Source organism: Echinops telfairi, unplaced genomic scaffold, assembly GCF_000313985.2.
Source record: "Echinops telfairi isolate 266 unplaced genomic scaffold, ASM31398v2 ScPeMD7_2010;HRSCAF=2546, whole genome shotgun sequence".
Lineage (NCBI taxonomy): Eukaryota > Metazoa > Chordata > Mammalia > Afrosoricida > Tenrecidae > Echinops > Echinops telfairi.
In genome coordinates, this window is record NW_022105908.1 from 21,782,177 (window position 1) to 21,791,119 (window position 8,943).

Sequence of the window (8,943 nt, forward strand, 5' to 3'; positions counted from 1 at the left end):
GATTTTTTTTATGTCGTTTTTTTGTTTTTTGTTAAACAGTGAGAGCAAAATAACGGACTGGAGTATAAGGAGAGGAGCTGAATGAGCATGCTGCCGCTCATGGCGAAGGGGGCGTTTTCACAGAGCCAGTATTTCCCCATCCCATCTCCACTTGGTGTCGAGCGAAACATACCATTGGCCATTTAGTAAAACAAACAAAAACCAAAATAAACAAAGGGAAAATGCAATATGCATGTGCGCATGCACCAGTTACTTTAGGTACATAAAGGAGTGGGGAGGGGAAATGAAAGCGCAAACTATACTGCAGTCGTCAGGAGGGATGGAACCAAATTGTGGTTTTCTAATAGAGAACGGATTCTTGGTCAGTAGGAAGAGAGTTCTGGAGGAAAGGAGCAGGCTCCCTCTTAGAAGACGCCTCCTGTCTGCTGCTGGAACACATCGATTGTCTCTTCATCCTCCATTTCCAACTGTGCCGTGCCGGTGTGTCTGTTTCATTGATTGACTGTCCATCAAATCGAATCTGGTCTGCCTCATTGACAAACCCTGTCGTTCACAATAGGCTTTCATTAGTTTGCTAAGTGGCGTACAGTATACCTTTTAATCTTAAACTGCACCACAGAACCATCCTGCCCTGCCACCTTCAAATTAATATGATCGTTGTTCTCAGTCTTGACTCCCTTGGGTTTCTCGTCGGCCATGGTGAGCGCAGAAGTCTCCTCCGCTGCAGCTTCACAAAAGAGGTGCCAGGTCCGCACCAAAGGAGCACACAGGCAGCTGGCTCCAGGAGCGGCAGAAGAAGGAGGCAGCAGTGGTGGAGCGACATTCTTTTTTTTTTCCTAATAATTTTATTGGGGGCTCGTACACCTCTTATCACAATCCATCCATCCATCCATTGTGTCGAGCACATTTGTACATTTGTTGCCCTCATCATTCTCAAATCATTTGCTTTCTGCTTGAGCCCTTGATATCAGCTCCTCATTTTTCCCCCTCCCTCCCTGCTCCCCTCCCTCATGAACCCTTGGTAATTTATAAATTATTATTATTTTGTCATATCTTACACTGTCTGACGTCTCCCTTCACCCACTTTTCTGTTGTCCATCCCCCAGGGAGGAGGTTATATGTAGATCCTTGTAATCGGTTCCCCCTTTCTACCCAACCTTCCCTCCACCCTCCCAGTATCGTCACTCATACCACTGGTCCTGAAGGGATCATCTGTCCTGGATTCCCTGTGTTTCCAGTTGCTATCTGTACCAGTGTACATCCTCTGGTCTAGCCAGATTTATAAGGTAGAATTGGGATCATGATAGTGGGGGTAGAAAGCATTTAAAACTAGAGGAAAGTTGTATGTTTCATCCGTGTTACACTGCACCCTGACTGGCTCATCTCCTCCCTGAGAACCTTGTGTAAGGGGATGTCCAGTTGCCTGCTAATGGGCCTTTGGGTCTCCACTCTGCACACCCCCATAAAATTTCTTAAGGAGAGAAAATGAGAAACATAAAATATATATCCAGGAAGAGGAATTTATCCCAGAGAACGAGTTCATCGTATTAAAGTACTTAAAATGATTAACCCTTGTCACTAAACTAGGCAATCCAGAATGAAATGGCTCCTTCAGGAATAATCTAGTTTAAGCCTGTTGCCAAAGTGACTTCTAATAGTTTAAGAACAGAAGTCTTTCTAAAATATTCTCAATTATATCTTTGGAGTAAAAATCTAGTAGCAAGTTTGAGGCAGGAAAAAAATAAAGACCTTTATGTACAAGGAGCTTTGCCATTTGATTATACTTGTATATTTTCCACCCATTCGGATTTCACTAATGTTTCCTCTAATGATTTCAAATGAGTTTTCAAATAAAAATTCCATAGTGAAAAATGTGTAGTTTTCACTTGGCTTTTGGTACATTTGTTATGTTCTATTACTTATTGGAATAAATCCCGTTGAAAATTCTCTCCCATTCTCCTGATTTCTTTTAAGTGTGAAGTTTTGATGTGTAAGAAAGCCGTGCATCCACTGAAGGCCTTCCCATAGTTGCGTGTTTAAAAATATTTCTCTCCAGGGTGAATTCTTTGAGGACTAATAAGGTGTGAGTTCTGATGGAAAGCCTTCCCACAATCAGAGCATTCATAGGGTTTGCCTCCAGTGATGGTGTTTAATAAGGTCTGAGCTGTCTCTAAAGGATTCTGCACATTTAATTGCACACATGAGGTTTATCTCCACGATGAGTTCCGTGATGTCTCTTAGGTCTCAGCTCTGGTTGAAGGTTTTCCCACATTCTTTACATCCACATAGTTTCTCTCCTGAATGAATGTCCTGGTGTCTGATGAGATCTGACCTGCTTTGTAAAGTTCTTCCACACTGATTACACCTGTAAGTTTTCTCTGCTTTGTGAATTTTCTGCTCTTTCCTATGCTCCTCTACCTTACTGAAGGCTTTTACGCTTTTAAGTTTCGCTCCAGTATACAGTCTCTGATGCTTAAGGAAATCTGTGTGACAGATGAAGGATTTTTCCACAATGCCAGTACTCATAGCGTTTCTCACCACTATGGATTCTTTGACGTCGATTAAGAAGCGAATGCTGCCTGAAGGCTTTCCCACATTCATTGCATTGATAGGGTGTCTCTCCAGTATGAATATTCCAAAGTGTTACAAGGTGTGACCTGTGGCTAAAGGCTTTTGCACATTCACTACATTCATAGTGTTTCAATTAGATCAGAACTTCCCCAGAATATTTCTTCCACATTCACCATTTTTTTGCTCTCTATGCACTCTCTGCGGTTCAATAAAGTTGAGTCAGGAGTAGAGGTGTTTTCACATTCCAGTATGTAGTCTCTGATTTTTCACAAAAGTTGCGCACCACATTCATGACATCCATAGGGTTTCTCTCCACTATGGGATCTCTGGTGTTCAGTAAAGTGGGAATGCCACCTAAATGCCTTTTCGTATTTATTACACTTGAAAGGTGTCTCTCCAGTATGAATCCTCTGAAGTGTGGCTAATGTGAACTTTGACTAAATGCTTACCCACATTCACAGAATTTCTCTCCAGTATGAATCTTGATGCATCTTAAGATCTGAACCCCGATGGAAGGCTTTCCCACATCCATTGCATCCATATGGCTTTCCTCCACTATGAGTTCTCCGGTGCAGGACAAGGAAGGGTTGAGCTCCCTTTGCAGCCCTTCCCACATTCTGTACATCCATAGGGATTCTCCCCGCCATGGATTCTCTATGTGTAACCAGGTTAGAGCGCTCATTGAAATCTTTCTCACATGTATTATAATGGTAAGGTTTTTTTTCACAGAATGAAATTTCTGAGGTATTATTAGATTTGAACTGTGATTAAACTCTTTCCCATATTTATTATATAATATGGTTTCTTTCCTGTATGAATTCGCTAATGTGTATTCAGGTAGGAACTTCTGTTGAAAGTTTCCCCACATTCCTTACATTCATAGGTTTTCTTTACAGTAATAACTTTCTGATGAGCGCTATAGGACCAGTGGTGTGAGTGGCAAAACAGGAGGGTAAAGGGAGAATGGGTAGGAAAGAGGGAACCGATTACATGGAACTGTGTGTGACCTCCTCCCTGGGGGACAGACAACCAAAAAGTGGATGAAGGGAGACGTCGGACAGGGCAAGATATGACAAAATACCCATTTATAAACTATCAAGGGCTCATGAGGGAGGGGGGAGCGGGGAGGGAGGGGAAAAATGAGGACCTAATGTCGGGGGTTTAAGTGGAGAGAAAAATGTTTTGAGAAACGATGTACAAATGCGCTTTACACAATTGATGTGTGTATGGATTGGGATAACAGTTGTATGAGCCCCTAATAAAATGTTAAAAAAAAACACCAAAACAACTTTCTGATGTTCAGTTAATCCTGACAGTGAAGCTTTGGCCACAGATCCGTATATGAGGGGGCTACTTGCTGTAGAAAGCATTTTTTCCTCCTTTATAACATTCCTGGTCTCTATCTTCTGCAATGGTTTTCCTGAAGATGAGATTCACTTCCCTGCTTTCTCTCTCTTGGGAAAGAGGATGTCTTACTGCATCATCTGAGGGGTTTACCCATAATTTACTAAACTGTCCTTAGGATCATGGTGTCCATGAGCTCATATTCCTGGCAGATCTGTTCTTGGAGTGTTTCTGATACAATCCTTGTTAAATATTTTCCTTTAGGAATTTCCATTTCTAAAACTTCCACTTCTTATTGTTGACTTCCATTTGTTCATCTTATTCCTGGCCTTAGAATGTGAAATAAAAAATAAATTACTCCACAGTTCCTAAAATACAAGCTCACTGGAAGGTGTGAATGAATCGAGTGGTTGGTGGGAAGGAACCCAATAGGATGAGTGCCACCAGGCCTCCCACAGCTCGATCAGCTGGCAGCGTACCAAAACAAGTAAATAAAATAAACAAATAAAAGCCTCAATGCATTACCACGAAAATAAGTCTTTCTCTCATTTTCTGACTGTGCATTGTCCCTCCTACTTCTATTGACAGAATTTAGATCTTATACCAGCTGGCAAAAGAGAAATGCTTTTAGGTCCGGTTCAGTAACACAAGTAAAACAAAGAAGGGTGGATCTGGAGCTGAGAGGAAATGATAGCTGGAAGACTACCTATTTTAGTTATCTCGTGTTGCTATAAAAGGAATACTACAAATGAATGGCATTAATGAGAAATTTATTTTTTCCTGGCTCAGGAGGCTAGAAGTCTGAATTCAGGGCACTGTCTCTAGAGCAGTGGTTCTCAACCTTCCTAATGCCATGACCCTTTAATACAGTTCCTCGTGTTTTGGTGACCCCCCAACCATAAAATTATTTTCATTGTTACTTCATAACTGTAATTTTGTTACTTTTATGAATCATCCTGATATTCAGGATGTATTTTCATTGTTACAAATGGCACATAATTAAGGCATAGCGATTAATCACAAAACAGTATATAATTAGATATTGTGAAATATTTATTTCTAATGACAAATAAATGAAATTTGTCTTGAAACATGGTGTAGCATGGGTAACAGTCTTCACACCGGGTACTTGTGTGTGGGCGTATCTGCATGTGGGCAGACCTGCCTGGAGACGATAGAGGAACGGTGTCTCAGTTCCTAAGGCCGTCAGAAATATGTGTTTTCTGATGGTCTTAGGTGACCCCTGTAAAAGGGTTGTTTGACCCCCCAAAGGGTCGCGACCCACAGGCTGAGAACTGCTGTCTTAAATGGTGACTAGTCTAACATGGGGGTAAGTGAAGTTCCAGACCTGAAGGATGACTAACAGCCATGGGAGTCCCACCATCTTTATCTGACCAGTAAGCCTGGTCTCTTCGTGACTTTGACTTCTGGCCCATATTTCCCCCCACCCTATCCAGGACCTACTAGCACAATCCCTTTTCGAGCACCTGATAGTGGTAGCCAGGAACCAGCTAGTTCTGGTCTCAAGGTCATGGAGGAAGGGATTCACATGGCCCATTGGCCCATCAGTTTAATTGCTTCCATGCATCTTTGTTTTCCTCAACTCTTCTTTCCTTCCTGTGAGAAGGGACTAATAGTTGCACCTGAGATGGTGGCTCTCAAGCTTTGAAGAGGCCAGTTGCTACTCACCCAAGCAGGATGTAGAACATGGTCTTTTGGGATTCTGTGATGTCAGCTGTCCTTGGGGCCCCTGAGACGATGGTGTTGAGCCCCAGGGCCAGTGACCCCTTCCCTCAAGGTGTTGGCTATGTCTAAGATGTTTTCATAACTTTGTTCCCTGTGTGCTCTACCACATCCATGAATATGTTTGCAGCCTAAGTAAATACATGTGTAGACATTTCTTCTGTGAGACCAATATATATTCAAGAGTAGGGTCCCACTTTTCCTCCCACAGCCATTCAGTCTGCATGTCTGTCCATGCCTCTACTCATAGATCACTGTTATTGCTTGACTGTGTAAATAACAGTAGTTACCTTTAGCCCCCTGCCCCCCGCCCCAGCCAAGATTAAAGGGTTTGTTAAGGAAGTTAGCAGGTTGTAATGCCAGTGAGAAATGCTCAGGGTTGAGTTTTATCAGGACAAATTACAACGTTTCAGGTCTGCTAATAAATGCCCAAAGGAGTATACCACTCTGCAGTAAGGCTCAACCTGGAAGTATTTAGCGCAAACTCTGTGGGTCAGCAAGTCCAACTTCCCCAGTGAAGTTCCCAGGGACACCCCAATCTGAAAGCCAGCTTCCTGAACAAACACTCATCTCAGCTTGCTCTGTGGGTTGGTTAGTCCATCACTCTGTTCTGTGCTTTGGCTCCTGCGTCTGCTGCCGCTCCTCTGATGGCACAGCTGTCCTCTGGATCCAGAGGTTCACTGCACAGGGATCTTGGATCCAGAGGGCGCAGTCCACCCCTGGCTCTTGCTGGTAATAAGATTCCTTCTTCTTTTTTTTTTTAAGTCATTTTATTGGGGACTCGTATAGCTCTTATCACAATCTATCCATCCATCCATTGTGTCAGCCACATTTGTACATTTGTTGCCATCATCATTCTCAAAACATTTGCTCTCTGCTTGAGCCCTTGAGCTCCTCAATTTTTTACCCTCCTCCCTTCCCCTCTCTTCCTCACGAACCCTGAATAATTTATAAATTATTATTATTTTTTCATGTCTTACACATTTCTGCTGTTTGTCCCCCAGGGAGGGGTTATATGTAGATCCTTGTAATCGGTTCCGCCTTTCTCCCACCACATATCCCTTCCCCTCCTGGTATCACTACTCTCATTATTGGTCCTGAGGGGTTCATCTGTCCTGGATTCCCTGTGTTGTGAGCTTTTATCTGTACCCATGTACAGTACCTGCTCCAGTCTAGCCGGATTTGTAAGGTAGAATTGGGGTCATGATAGTGTGTGTGTGTCTGTGGGGGAAGCATTAAAGAACTAGAGGAAAGTTGTATGTTTCATGGGTGCTACGCTGTACTCTGACTGGCTCATCTCTTCCTTGTGACCCTTCTGTGAGGGGGTGTCCAATTGTCTACCAATTGCCTAGATGGGCTTTGGGTCTCCACTCTGCACTCTCCCTCACTCACATCGAAGGGATTGTTTGTTCTGGGTCTGGTAATCAGATTCCTATTTCTGCTTCTCAGGAGAGCTGCCTTTACCTCTCACACTCCTCCTAATGTCTTCCCTTATCTCCAACCTTTTGGGTTTTTTTTGCCAACTTCCCTCTTGGTGTCTATTGCTTTCTCCTTCATCCTAGTTACCACCTAGTACCTCCAGCCAGTGACTTCTCTTTCCACTCCTGGAAACCGTCCAAGAATGTTTCCTTTGGTGTGAAAACCTTTTCTTGACTTTAAATAGTGGTCTCATACCATAGTTATCTCTGAGTGATTGACGGATTGCACTCAGATAATGTGCTCCAGGGCCCTTCGTGTGATGGGGTGTTTCCCAGAGTCCTCCTTGCTCCTTGGGGTAGTCTGCCATTGCTGTTAGGCACCGCAGTTTGTACAGCCACTCTGCCACCGATGGGCAAATCGCTTGTTTGTCTATCGTTATGCTATTTTGAATTGTACTGGGATGAACATGGGTGTGCATGTATCTATTCGTGTCTCAACTCGTTTCTCTAGGATCTATAGGAGTGAGACTGCTGGGTCACATGGCAGCTCCAGGCCCAGCTTGTAAAGGAAGTGGCACCCTGCTTCCCACAGTGCTTGCTTCATTGTATGGTCCCACCTTTAGCCGAGGATGGTCCCCTTTCTGTGTGGTCTTATAACTGTCGGTGGTTTTCTCTTCTCTGCTTTGCAATTACTGCTCAGTAAGAAGTGACCTTCAAAAAAGAGGAGTTGATACCAAGGGCTCAAGTAGAAAATGTTTTGGGAATGATGATGGCAACATATGTACAAATATGCTTGATACAATTGATGTATGGAATGTTATAAGAGCTGTAATAGTCCCCAATAAAATGATTTTTTTTAAAAAGGAGATCTTTTTGGTTTGATATGCATCTCTTGAATGACAAATGATCATGAGCATTTCTTCATGTTTGTTGACCACTTGACTGTCTTCTTTGCTTATATCTTCTGATCATTTAAAATTTGAATTATGTGGGTTTTTTTTGGGGGGGGAGGTGTGTAACTCCCCATGGCTTTTTAGTCACAGTTACTAATGTGCTCAAATCATAGAGATGGAAAGGACTCTGAAGACTAGAGTAATTTACTTCTTTAAAAAAAAAAATCATAATTAGCTTTCCTTGCTCTCTTTTACCTTCCCTCTCTCTCTCTTCCTCCTTTTTGCCACAATATCTAGTGGGCTCTCATTATGTGCTGGGCATTAAGAATAGGGAAATAAGCAAAAACAGGCACAAACAAAGTTAAAAGCCATGAATGCATTCCTCCCTCCATCATCATCATCAGCATTTAACTTAAAAAAATGCCCCCCCCCCCTCAAGGGGTGCACCATTCTTGAAGATACTGCAATACCAGGTGAATTTGTGGAGGGAAGGAGCAATCTCAGATCCCATCTCTCTGCTCCAAAAATCCATTTAATCTATTGTCTTTGGATTGAGGTCGTATCAGATGTTAAACTGATAAGAACAGATCCCACACATGATCTTAGCCAAAAGGGTGAGAAGTGATCACCCTCACACTAAAAAAAAATATTATTAAATGTCTTTATTGGGGACTCTTACAGCTCTTATCACAATCCATACATTCATCCATTGTGTCAAGCACATTTATTTATAAATATGTTGCCATCATCATTTTCAAAGTATTTTCCTTCTACTTGAGCCCTTGATATCAGCTCCTCATTTCTGTCTTCAAGCTTTTATTGAACACTTACTGGGCACCACAGTTTTTCTCTACATGCCGTTTTAAAAATCTCTCACCAGAAACTAGAGACCTAGCAAAATCAAGAAAATATACATGTAAGAATATTTAAACAGTGAAGACAATTTATTAGCTTTTCTAAATATTGGTTTTGCC

General features: G+C 42.4%; 1 non-coding gene and 1 pseudogene across 1 annotated transcript; both read right to left on the reverse strand.

Annotated features, from left to right (window-relative positions):
- Positions 1-328: 328 nt before the first annotated feature.
- On the reverse strand, positions 329-698 carry LOC101640132 (annotated as a pseudogene).
- Positions 699-8,405: 7,707 nt separating this feature from the next.
- Positions 8,406-8,595, reverse strand: LOC115870591. Its single transcript, XR_004046784.1, has one exon. It is a non-coding gene; the product is annotated as a U2 spliceosomal RNA (small nuclear RNA).
- Between the last annotated feature and the right edge of the window lie 348 nt (positions 8,596-8,943).